Source organism: Oreochromis niloticus, linkage group LG3, assembly GCF_001858045.2.
Source record: "Oreochromis niloticus isolate F11D_XX linkage group LG3, O_niloticus_UMD_NMBU, whole genome shotgun sequence".
Taxonomy (NCBI): Eukaryota; Metazoa; Chordata; class Actinopteri; order Cichliformes; family Cichlidae; genus Oreochromis; species Oreochromis niloticus.
The window spans coordinates 47,118,444-47,131,360 of NC_031967.2; the positions used below are offsets into that span (position 1 = coordinate 47,118,444).

The window sequence follows — 12,917 nt, forward strand, 5'->3', positions numbered from 1 at the left end:
TGTAAATGGAGAGTCCTCTTCACACACTAAGGTCAGTTATGGTGTTCCACAGGGTTCAGTGCTAGGACCAATTCTATTTACATTATACATGCTTCCCTTAGGCAGCATCATTAGAAGACATAGCATACATTTTCACTGCTATGCAGATGACACGCAGCTCTATCTATCCATGAAGCCAGGTAACACACACCAATTAGTTAAACTGCAGGAATGTCTTAAAGACATAAAGACCTGGATGGCCGCTAACTTTCTGCTTCTTAATTCAGATAAAACTGAGGTTATTGTACTCGGCCCTGAAAATCTTAGAAATATGGTATCTAACCAGATTCTTACTCTGGATGGCATTACCTTGGCCTCCAGTAATACTGTGAGGAACCTTGGAGTCATTTTTGACCAGGACATGTCCTTCAACGCACATATTAAACAAATATGTAAGACTGCTTTCTTCCATTTGCACAACATCTCTAAATTTAGAAATATCCTGTCTCTTAGTGACGCTGAAAAACTAGTTCATGCATTTATTACTTCCAGGCTGGACTACTGTAATTCATTATTATCAGGATGTCCAAAAAACTCGCTAAAAAGCCTTCAGCTGATCCAAAATGCTGCAGCAAGAGTCCTGACAGGGACTAGAAAGAGAGAGCATATTTCTCCTGTTTTGGCTTCCCTTCATTGGCTTCCTGTTAAATCCAGAATTGAATTCAAAATCCTGCTCCTCACATACAAGGTCTTAAATAATCAGGCCCCATCTTATCTTAATGACCTTGTAGTGCCATATCACCCTATTAGAGCACTTCGCTCTCGCTCTGCAGGCCTACTTGTTGTTCCTAGAGTATTTAAAAGTAGAATGGGAGGGAGAGCCTTCAGTTTTCAGGCCCCTCTTTTGTGGAACCAGCTTCCAGTTTGGATTCAGGAGACAGATGTTGCAGACTTGGATTAAAATGAATTGAAACCAGTGTGGCTTTGTGAGTTCGCCTTTACTGTATCTGCAAACATATATGTAGACATAGCACAACGTTACACACTTTTGCAGTCTCACACAACTCTTATAGGCGCACTGCCTTATGGTTAGTCTTTAAACTCGAATCTCTAATATTCCTTACAGTACAACAATGAAATAAACATAAACAAAAGATAGTGTGATCCACCAGTCTATATCTGCTGTGATTACAGCCCGGTACAGGTATACAGGGAGTGCAGAATTATTAGGCAAGTTGTATTTTTGAGGAATAATTTTATTATTGAACAACAACCATGTTCTCAATGAACCCAAAAAACTCATTAATATCAAAGCTGAATGTTTTTGGAAGTAGTTTTTAGTTTGTTTTTAGTTTTAGCTATTTTAGGGGGATATCTGTGTGTGCAGGTGACTATAACTGTGCATAATTATTAGGCAACTTAACAAAAAACAAATATATACCCATTTCAATTATTTATTTTTACCAGTGAAACCAATATAACATCTCCACATTCACAAATATACATTTCTGACATTCAAAAACAAAACAAAAACAAATCAGCGACCAATATAGCCACCTTTCTTTGCAAGGACACTCAAAAGCCTGCCATCCATGGATTCTGTCAGTGTTTTGATCTGTTCACCATCAACATTGCGTGCAGCAGCAACCACAGCCTCCCAGACACTGTTCAGAGAGGTGTACTGTTTTCCCTCCTTGTAAATCTCACATTTGATGATGGACCACAGGTTCTCAATGGGGTTCAGATCAGGTGAACAAGGAGGCCATGGCATTAGTTTTTCTTCTTTTATACCCTTTCTTGCCAGCCACGCTGTGGAGTACTTGGACGCGTGTGATGGAGCATTGTCCTGCATGAAAATCATGTTTTTCTTGAAGGATGCAGACTTCTTCCTGTACCACTCCTTGAAGAAGGTGTCTTCCAGAAACTGGCAGTAGGACTGGGAGTTGAGCTTGACTCCATCCTCAACCCGAAAAGGCCCCACAAGCTCATCTTTGATGATACCAGCCCAAACCAGTACTCCACCTCCACCTTGCTGGCGTCTGAGTCGGACCGGAGCTCTCTGCCCTTTACCAATCCAGCCACGGGCCCATCCATCTGGCCCATCAAGACTCACTCTCATTTCATCAGTCCATAAAACCTTAGAAAAATCAGTCTTGAGATAGTTCTTGGCCCAGTCTTGACGTTTCAGCTTGTTTCTCTTGTTCAGTGGTGGTCGTCTTTCAGCCTTTCTTACCTTGGCCATGTCTCTGAGTATTGCACACCTTGTGCTTTTGGGCACTCCAGTGATGTTGCAGCTCTGAAATATGGCCAAACTGGTGGCAAGTGGCATCTTGGCAGCTGCACGCTTGACTTTTCTCAGTTCATGGGCAGTTATTTTGCGCCTTGGTTTTTCCACACGCTTCTTGCGACCCTGTTGACTATTTTGAATGAAACGCTTGATTGTTCGATGATCACGCTTCAGAAGCTTTGCAATTTTAAGACTGCTGCATCCCTCTGCAAGATATCTCATTTTTTTTTACTTTTCTGAGCCTGTCAAGTCCTTCTTTTGACCCATTTTGCCAAAGGAAAGGAAGTTGCCTAATAATTATGCACACCTGATATAGGGTGTTGATGTCATTAGACCACACCCCTTCTCATTACAGAGATGCACATCACCTAATATGCTTAATTGGTAGTAGGCTTTCGAGCCTATACAGCTTGGAGTAAGACAACATGCATGAAGAGGATGATGTGGACAAAATACTCATTTGCCTAATAATTCTGCACTCCCTGTAAATCCACAAAAGCGCCACGAGGTTTCCGCACAAACTAATGAATTATCTCTAGCTGCTAATCGTTAGCGTCACGGCTAATTCACATCGCTACCAATAACTTATATACTAATGACACACAATGGGGATTAACGGCCAACTTTCCCACATTCTCTGCAACCCCGTGGACTCATCTGTAGATACATTTTAAGTTATTTACCATCTTGTATCTGCTTACCTGCAAACATATATGTAGCCATAGCACAACGTTAAACACTTTTGCAGTCTCACACAACTCTTATAGGCGCACTGCCTTATGGTTAGTGGCTGGGCTTATTTACTCCCGCTAGAGCTGCTCATTTTAGGGGATACTCCCTCTTGTGGTGTAACGGAGGAATAACTACCCTTCCTGCACTATGTCATTTTTGGAGACTGGGGCACACATTATTTTACAACAATCAAAGAAAATACATATTTGAACAATCAGACCGTTTAACTAACTATAATATTGTGACTAAAGTTTATAGGGGGGTGTCCTGTTTTGTCCACAATGTCTTTCTTGTCCTTACACAGACACTATCTCTACTTTTAAGATTAGGCTTAAAACTTTCCTTTTTGCTAAAGCATATAGTTAGGGCTGGACCAGGTGACCCCGAATCCTACCTTAGTTATGCTGCAATAGACGTAGGCTGCCGGGGATTCCCATGATACATTGAGTTTTTCCTTTCCAGTCACCTTTCTCACTTACTATGTGTTAATAGACCTCTCTGCACTGAATCATATCTGTTATTAATCTCTGTCTCTCTTCCACAGCATGTCTTTCATCCTGTCTTCCTTCTCTCACCCAAAACAACAGATGGCCCCGCCCCTCCCTGAGCCTGGTTCTGCCGGACGTTTCTTCCTGTTAAAAGGGAGTTTTTCCTTCCCACTGTCACTGTTGGGTTTTTCTCTGTATCTACTGTACAATATAAAGCGCCTTGAGGCGACTTTTGTTGTGATTTGGTGCTATATAAATAAAATTGAATTGAATTGAATTGAAAATTGAATTGAATTCAGTCTTTTTTTAAGTTTTACTTTTATTTAAAAATAAACTCCATCAGTACTTTGTACCTTAATAGAATAGAATAGCCTTTATTGTCATTGTACAGGGTACAACGAAGTTCTTATGAGAGAAATGTAATTAAATTTATTGCAGTATGAGACAGTTTTCTAACTAATGTAATTTAATTTAATTGGTTTAAAAATGTTTTTTTTAAGCTGTACAATTATTTTTTCATTTTAGCAGGGTTTTAAAGATGAATGACAAATTAAAGTTAAATACTGATCAGGAATTCAAAATTATTGCACATGGTAGGCACAATTGAGCATACTGGGTTAGGCAGTAAACCATACATCTTGTGAAATAATGTTTGAACTTCAGTTTTGAAAGATTTTCCTTCTTCAGAATATGAGTAAGGCTGTTGGCTAATTGATGATACCATGATAATGTCTTTATCTGCCAGTCACAGGCAGGCTTCTTTTTTTTCAACCTAGTTTGACTTTTGAGAACAGTAAATACTTTAAATATAACCTGTTTACACAAAAGTTGATTACATATCCTTACATGACCAAAATGTACACAAAAAACCATGTTCTAGAAGAAAAAAGACCTTTAAATATTTTAAAATTTGATGCTTCCATAAATGTGTGTTTGTGTTTCATTTTATTTTTCTTTATTTATTTTCCTTTAGATCTGGAAATGTAAGTATAGTTTGGTGCTTGTCTTTTCCTACATGAATTAGTTTGGGGATTTTGACCTAAAGGTCAAATGGAAGAAGAGCTGTAGAACGGTTTGAAGAAAACCAGGAAATATTTATGTTTTAGCAAGGTTGGTGAGGTTTTAACAAAAACTGATGTTTTGAAATTCACAAGGCTTGTGAAATAATGCATGAGCTTCAGTTTTGAACAATGTTTCAAAAGTTGTTGCTTCTCCAAAATGCTGATGCTAACCATGAAAATGAGTTTGGTCATTCTTTACTTGGTTATCTGTATGTGTCTGTATGTGTTGTATGGTCAAGTAAACATAAAAAAGGAAGGATCCACCAAGCATCAGGCCTACATGACAATTGTTTTCAATATCTTTTTTAATATACCAAATAAAACACTCCGGGTTCATAAGAAATCCAGATACCTTCATAAATAATTGTATTATTCAGCAGAGATAACACATGAAGCATTTTTCAAATGTGGTTATAGAATGTAGTTTACATACATGAATTAAAATGGACTTATATCCTCCAAGTTCAGTATGTTGCCCATGCTTAACATTAATTGTGTTAAACAATTATTTTTATATGAAATTAAAAAATACATTTTAAACAGCACTATGAAAAACATCTGAACTTTTGGTGTTGACTGTCATGTCTATTTTATTTATATCCTATGGAACATTTAAACAACAGAAGTTGGCCCAAAGTGCTTAATAAACAGGCACATTAACATTCCAGGTCCCAAAGAACCCTATTTTTAAAATATGTGAAATGCCAAAAGTATGGTTTACATTTTAGGACATCCTAAGGTCTCAGAAAAACATCGTCAAACATCAGGTCAAACAACCTCAGACTTCAGACCATCGACAAAAATGCATCATGTTTATCTGAAAAAAACCCATCAGACCTCTGAATAAAGGCATCAGACTAAAAGAGGTGGCACTGTTGTCAGGCCACCAGATTTCCAAAACAGTTTGGAAATTTGAAGGTGAGTTTACTCAAAATGAGTTTGATACCAATGTAAAATGCAAAGTTTAAAATATTTTGCTGTATTTAAAATGACATGGTTAACACGTTAAGTCAGACTAGCCAAATTAATTTATACATGCAATATATTTTGAAATCTAGTTGTAAACTGTAGTAAAATTCTATAAATGCTATGTTTAACATTATAGCCCTATTTATATTGCAGATGACACTACCTCAAGATCCATCCATCCATCCATTCACTTCCGCTTATTCTTTTCAGGGTCGCGGGGGGCGCTGGAGCCTATCCCAGCTGTCATAGGGCAAGAGGCGGGGTACACCCTGGACAGGTCGCCAGTCTGTCGCAGACTACCTCAAGATGTGCCAGTGAATTTCTCAGTAAGGAAACCAAAATTATTTTGCTTCAAGACCAACTGTAATGTATAAATCGCTGTGGACCACTTTGCATAAGTTCCAGCTTTATCCTATATGCAGTGGTCCTTGGTAAAGCCAAAAAGACTGGCTCCCATGGCTTGGAAGCCAAGAACTGCTCATGCAAACAGCAGCATGTATCTTACCTTAACCACATCCTTAATCATGTTAAATACTGTTTTTCAAAGCAATTCATGATGAGAAAGTAAAATAAATGTACATGTGTCAATTCACTCCAAACGGTTCTCATGTTTCCTCCTTTTTCCGAAACATGTAACATAGGAACGTTTTGGGTGGCTGAAAGCGTAACATACCGACGATTTGTCACATAGCCTAACATAATAGGCTTTGGGAGTGAGAATGTGTTGCTCTGAATATGTCTTGGTGGTCCCACACCATCATTTTATGTTTTTGTAGTTGTATTTTGTCCCCCACCTAGATGTATTGCAGTGGTAGCTGGGGACTAAAAAGGACCGGAGAAATGGCAACACATGCCATCATATTGTTTTAAAGCTGTTGCCTACTCAAGCAAAATGAACAGTTTTAAGTTATTTATAAAAGAAGTGGATACAAGAGGAGCCATATACTTTTTTTCTGTTCATTCTAACAGATTTAATCATTGTGCCATTCAATAAGAATAGTAAAGCAAATCGGACAAAAATTAATTCCCATCGATGAAGACCATAATAAAATGTGTCCTTTTGAAAAGGTATTTTGAGTCCTTTTCCTTTTACGATCTCCTTTGCACACTCACGTATCAAACACTAGCTAAGATGAATTCTGGAAATGATCATTAGATGAACCTAATATTAATACTTTATCTTGGATGTTGTTTATGATTCTTTAATAAATGATTTGAGCTCAATCAGATAACAGAATGTCAGACTTATTTTCTATTTAGGTATTTGAAAAATTAAAGCGTTAAAGTTGGATATATTTGATGCTTGGATCTAGACCAATGAAAATGTGACACAGACTCAGAGACCAATCAGATTTAATGCTGAAGAGTTTATTGATGAAGATAATAAGAAAAGTTAATTATGGGAAATTAACTTTTGCTAAAAGCATTCTTTCCATTACACCTTCAGTTTGCAATTAATAGCCATTGCTATTAAAAGAAACAGTCCAACTTGCTTTATTCATTATGTAGCATTACAGCAAAAGAAAAGAATTATAAATGTAAAATGGAAAACGGTTCAGGGGGTTGTATGAGATTATTTGCTTCTTTGTCTGATGAACCAAACATTTCATGGTAGACCAGGAATCATCTTCTTTTCCAGACGCAGACAAATGGGTATCGGTAGTGACAGTATATATCATTCATACACCTGTATCCTGTAAGCACAAAAAAACAAGATTAACTGAAACCATGAGAAATGTATACTAAGGAAAATATTTAGTTGGGTGTAACAACAATATGAAGTGTGCACCTTCACTGTCATGGGCCTGGGTCTGGTGACCAAGGCCTTGTGTTATTTTTGGGAGTAGTGAATATGATAAAGTCTATCAGACTATCTGGAGGAAGGAAACACTGCTTAAGAGAATAGCGGAGCGGCAGTGGGATTGTTAAACTAGGGACACAGTTAGTTCTCCTACTCGTGTTCCCGTATACTCAGTTAATTCTTGTGTTTAAATGGTGAAAGTGTTTTTATTGGCTAGTGGATGGGAAAGTATTCACTGTTGTGTATCTTGTTTCCAGGAGGATTGCAGAAATGTGTGGAGGGAGCAGAAGACTGATGTACATAGGCACCAAGGAGGACAAACACTTACCACGGACCACGGAGGAGAATCACTGCACTGGGATTGGGAATGGGTGCATGGAGGACTCACACACAGTGTGAATTGTTGGCCCTGTTTTTTGTTTGTTTCATTGTAAATAAACGCACTGTCTTCATTCAGAAAGTCCTACATTTAGGTCCTACTTCAGCCAAACCCTGAGATTCACAACACTAAATAAACACGTGTTTTTTGTTAAAAAATTATAATAATATAGTATTAGTATTTTCCTGTCATTCAGTACTGTTTTTCATTCCAAAGAAATAATCATTATTTGGGAAGGTGTGGATATTGTCACTGCCCCCCCTCCCCTCAAAATTCAGTGCTCGTTACACTTTCTTTCAATATTTACCTGTATTGTTCATGTGTAGGCAGTGCTCGTTGTGGCGAGCATTGTTAGGCTCTCCACGACACCAGTATGTAAATCTGAACGGAGTTCCATCGATCCAAAACCAATGATGCTCCTATAAAACAGAACAAAATAGGCAAAAATACATTAAAAACTAAGTACATAAAGACAATATTATCAAAGTGTAATGTTCAATAGATAGATTTATCTTTGTATGGCCCTTTCACTCTGAACGCATAAAATCCGTGCAAATATTTTGTGCTTTCAAAAAATATTTTTTGCACTGACCTTCTCTCAATGCAGCCATTCACACCAATTGTAATTTCACTGAATGAATTTGCAGTATTTATTTTTTCAAACAAAGTTTTGATTTTTCTAATGTTTTGGATGCGAATACATAGATCTGACCAATCAACTCACTGTATTGGCAACAAGCGGACTCATAGCTCAAATCACGCACCTGTACTGAAATTATAATGACATCTATACCACTTCACAATTATGTGCTACTTTGTGTTGGTCTATCACAGAAAATCTCAATAAAAAACATTTAAGTTTGTACTTGTAAGTTGACAAAATGTCTAAAGTTCAAGAGGAATGAATACGTTTTCAAGGTACTGTATGTACCAAAGCAGCTGTGATACAGCTTCAACTCCTAGTTCAAACCATAATAATCTTCCTGCTGCTGTCTTCTCGTGACAATTGGATGAACCAGGATCTCCATTCTTGCTTCGCTCATTGAGGAAGATCAGAACCAGCTCATCATTGCGTTATGTAAACTTTTCAATTTTTTTTATAGTCCTTTTTTTGAGGACAAATTTTCTGCAAAAACGCAATGTGTCCGGTGTCCATACTGGCTATACGTGAAGTTCGGATCCGTAAAATTATGAATTTCATGTTGTTTTTACGCAACGCCTTCAATGTGTTCAGTGGCCTTAAGCCCTCGTATAATGATCAGTAATATACCTTTTGAGCATCAGAGCCTCCAAGCCATGTAAGTGGGTAACGGTGAGTAGCACGATATATAACCCTTTGAATCACCCGGTACTCTCGAAGGCTACGTACAGATGCCAGGTTTGCATGCATGGACTGACAGTATCTCTATAATGGAAAACAACAGACAGAAGAATTTCCAATGTAAACAAAATATTGAACATACAACCACGCAAGACTTTGTAAACTGTTAAAGTAAACAAAGACAGAATACATGGAAAATCCAAATAACTGTTTTTACCTGAGCATGAGCCAATCCAAGCGATAGGGAAAATAGCGGAAGTATCGGTTGCCATACCTAGTCCAGCCCCGATACTTGTACCATCTCTTTTCAACAAGATGCTCCTCTGAGAACAAGCAAATAATGCTTGAGTAAAAATGAATGACTTTCCTCTATCTGTTAAAACATTTTAGCATTTTCTTGTATTTGCATGGTTTTCTTTCTTTTTATTCTATAGACACCCTTTGAATTTTAAAGTGTATACATTTGATTGAATATTTTAAAATTTACATTTCTTTTTTGAAATAACAAAGAATTGCTCTTCTGCTCAGCATAACAGAAATGTGATTAATTTTGGTGTAAATCTTTAAAATGTTGACAAACCAGGTGGATTATCCGCTGACACACTTTTGCCTCCTTTTTCTGGAATAAAAATTACAAAATTATAATTACATTAAAACATCAGATCTTGAATTTTTGTTAAATTTCCATTCACTGTATTATACTATTGTTTGTATCAATACTTATACACATATACACATAATGTACATTATACTACAACACTCACCAGCAGCAGTGATCAGAGCCATCATTGCAAAAAGTGCAGACACAACCAGTAGCTTCATAGTGATGTTTATGTTTATCTCTGAAAAACAGAAGACATCATTAATTAAAGAAGGGACAGAATAGATTTTGTAGCAGACCTTTTCTATGTATATATATATATTTATTTTTTTCAGCACCAACCAGTAGCTTCAGCCTTTCAGTGAGAAGTGCTGAACAGCTCTAGAATGAATGCTAATATATAGGTTTTTTGATGCTTCAAAACCAGGAACTAACATTGAAAAGATTGGCACATGTATCATGTGAGTCATGCCACATCTCTTTCTTTCTTCATCAAAATAATTGTCTCACACTGACCTCTTCTTCTCCTTTCGGCTGCCCACTTAATTTTACATATTGAGTCATTCATAAAGAGGTTCCCTAGAGTACAACCACAAAATATTTGATGTATTTAATTAGGATTGAATATGTCTTTTAGGAGACAGAAATAAAATCATGTTAAAGTCATGATGCCTTAGTCTTCCCTTGGAAAATCTAGACCAGGCAGCCAGTGAGGTAGGGGCTTCTCTGCTCAGGCTGGTGCTTCCGCAAACAGGCTGCGGATGTTTAGGTTTTGTTCCTTGTGTCTTTGGTGAGTGGGGTTGTCAGTTTCTTTCTTATTTATTATTGTCTTTCCTGTAGCCTGTTTGTATTTTTTTTTTCATTATATTGTATTCCTGCAGTTATGTATTACTTGGTTAGCCAATACTTAGTTTCCAGATTATTTGGTTATTCTGTTAATTTATGTATAGGTTCTCAAAGTTTATTTTATATGCTCATAATTTTTTGCATTTTTTTTAAAATTTCTTCAGTTCTTGTTAGATTTAATTACTTTCATTACTGCTTCACCCCTGGAACACTCCTGTTTGCTCATCGCTGCCACCACTTCCAGCTTCCCAAACGAGGAAGTGTTAAACCTGACAGCAAGACAGGCAGCCTCATACATCCAACACTCTATGTGTAGAGCTCCAGGTCTCTCATGCTGTGCACCTTGCCCCTTTTTTCTTGATTCAAAGACTATATATTGTGTTTCTGAGCTGGCCTCCCTAGAGACTGAGCACCCTTCACCTCTCCCTCCTCCAAGGGTGAGGAGTGTTGTTGGGCCACTGCTTTAACCTCAGCCTTCAGAGTCATTTGTCTGCCCCTCTGTCCTGCCCCAGCCATCAGAAGAGACCGCGTGTCCTGCCCAAATCTTTGCTGAGTTTCCTGACACTTATTCCAAACTTGCAGGGAACAAACCAGAGAATCTACAGAGCTTCCAGATGAACAGAGTCTGTGAGTTCTGCCTGAGCCAGTGCGTCCCGAGCTAATGGTTCCTGCGCTGACTTAGCCAGTGGGTCAAAGTCCACCCCTACCTCCTGCGCTCCACATTTGGGTCACAATAATCAGCTCATGCAGCAACATTTGACAGATACTTCTGTCATCACGGTTATTTTCAGTCTTTTTAGAGTTTTAATTTAATTTAAAAATGACTCCATCAAAACTTAAGTTCGTATGAGAAAGATGTCATTACATTGCACTTCACACACTAAAGTTAATTATGGAGTTCCATAGGGGTTCTGTATAAGGAGCAATTCTGTTAACATGATACATGCTTCAGTTAAGCATTATTATTAGAGGCACAGCATACATTTTCATTGCCATGCTGATGCTACCCAGGTTTATCTATTCATGAAGCCAGACAACACACACTAATTAGTTTAACTGCAGGAATGTCTTAAAGACCAAAATACCTGGATGACCTCGAATTTCTTATTTCTAAATTCAGATAAAAGGGGTTATTGTACTCTGCCCTAAAAATCGGAACAAGCTGCTTATCCTGGGTGGCATTACCTTGGGCTCGAATAACACAGTAAGGTACCTTGTCATTTTTGACCACGATACTGTATGTCCATTAATGGTCATATTAAACAAGTATTTGGGACTGCTTTCTTGCATTTGCACAATATTTCTGAAATAAGAAACATTCGTTCTCAGAGTGATGCTGAAAAACTAGTTCTTCTTTTTATTGCTTCTACACTGGACTATTGTCAGACTCTTTTTCTTGAGTTCTAAAAGTTTTAATAATAGCATGGTTTCAAACGAAACTCAATGGATCTGCCAGTCACAGATTTAAATATGCTCTTCTTGTAAAAATGTCTTAAATACAACTCTTTTCAATGAAATCACATATCTTAAAGTGACCCAGAACAATACAAAACAATCAGTATGTTCTAAAAAAAACTCACAAAAAACCCCATAAAAAACAAACATTAAATATTTTTACATTTTATGCTGCCATATATGTGTATACTTTTTGATTTTATTCTATTTACTTTTTTAGTTTCCCAAAGTTAAGTAGAATTTGGTTCTGTTAGTGTTATGACATGCATAGGTTCTTTCTCTTCAGCACCCTCTGCTGGTCATAGTGGGAATACTCACAAGCTTATATTTTGGTGGGGTTTTTCTGTGTTCCTGTGGGTAGAGGAAACAGGAAGCTGGTCGCTTGTTAGCCTGCAGAATATGCTGTTTGTCGCCTTAGATGCTCTTTAAAACATTTCTGCCTTGGAGAGTTATTGCTTGTGAGTATTAATGTACAACATGTTTACGAGTTTATTTGGTCCATTTCTATTACATAGATTTGTTTAGAAACCAGTTATTTCATCTGTTATGTTTATCTTTGAGGAAGCTAAACTCGTTAAGTTGTATTGTGATCACTACTGAGTCGCTGTTGATTACGCATTCTATATAACAGTGTAGTTCATATCCTAGAAGTGTGAGTTAAAAGGAAAATACATCTTGTAACATTTACTTTGTGTTTGTTTTTAGTTTTACGGGAAGAAAAGGATGTCAATCATTGAACTACTCAGCAGTCTGCTATCAGGCCTACATGACAATTGTTTTCAATATCTTTTTTAATATACCAAATAAAACACTCAGGGTTCATAAGAAATCCAAATACATTCATAAATAAATGCATTATTCAGCAGAGATAACACATGAAGCATTTTTCAAATGTGGTTATAAAATGGACTTATATCCTCCAAGTTCAGTATGTTGCCCATGCTTAACATTAATTGTGTTAAACAATTATTTTTATATGAAATTAAAAAAATACATTT

At 37.2% G+C, this 12,917-nt stretch overlaps 1 long non-coding RNA gene across 1 annotated transcript; it reads right to left on the reverse strand.

Annotated features, from left to right (window-relative positions):
- Positions 1 to 6,863: 6,863 nt before the first annotated feature.
- On the reverse strand, positions 6,864 to 10,030 carry LOC100694001 (uncharacterized). The gene is made up of 7 exons (XR_002059593.2): positions 9,961 to 10,030; positions 9,782 to 9,859; positions 9,598 to 9,636; positions 9,235 to 9,340; positions 8,967 to 9,101; positions 8,004 to 8,115; positions 6,864 to 7,210 (listed from the first exon to the last, which is right to left on the reverse strand). It is a non-coding gene; the product is annotated as an uncharacterized LOC100694001 (long non-coding RNA).
- Between the last annotated feature and the right edge of the window lie 2,887 nt (positions 10,031 to 12,917).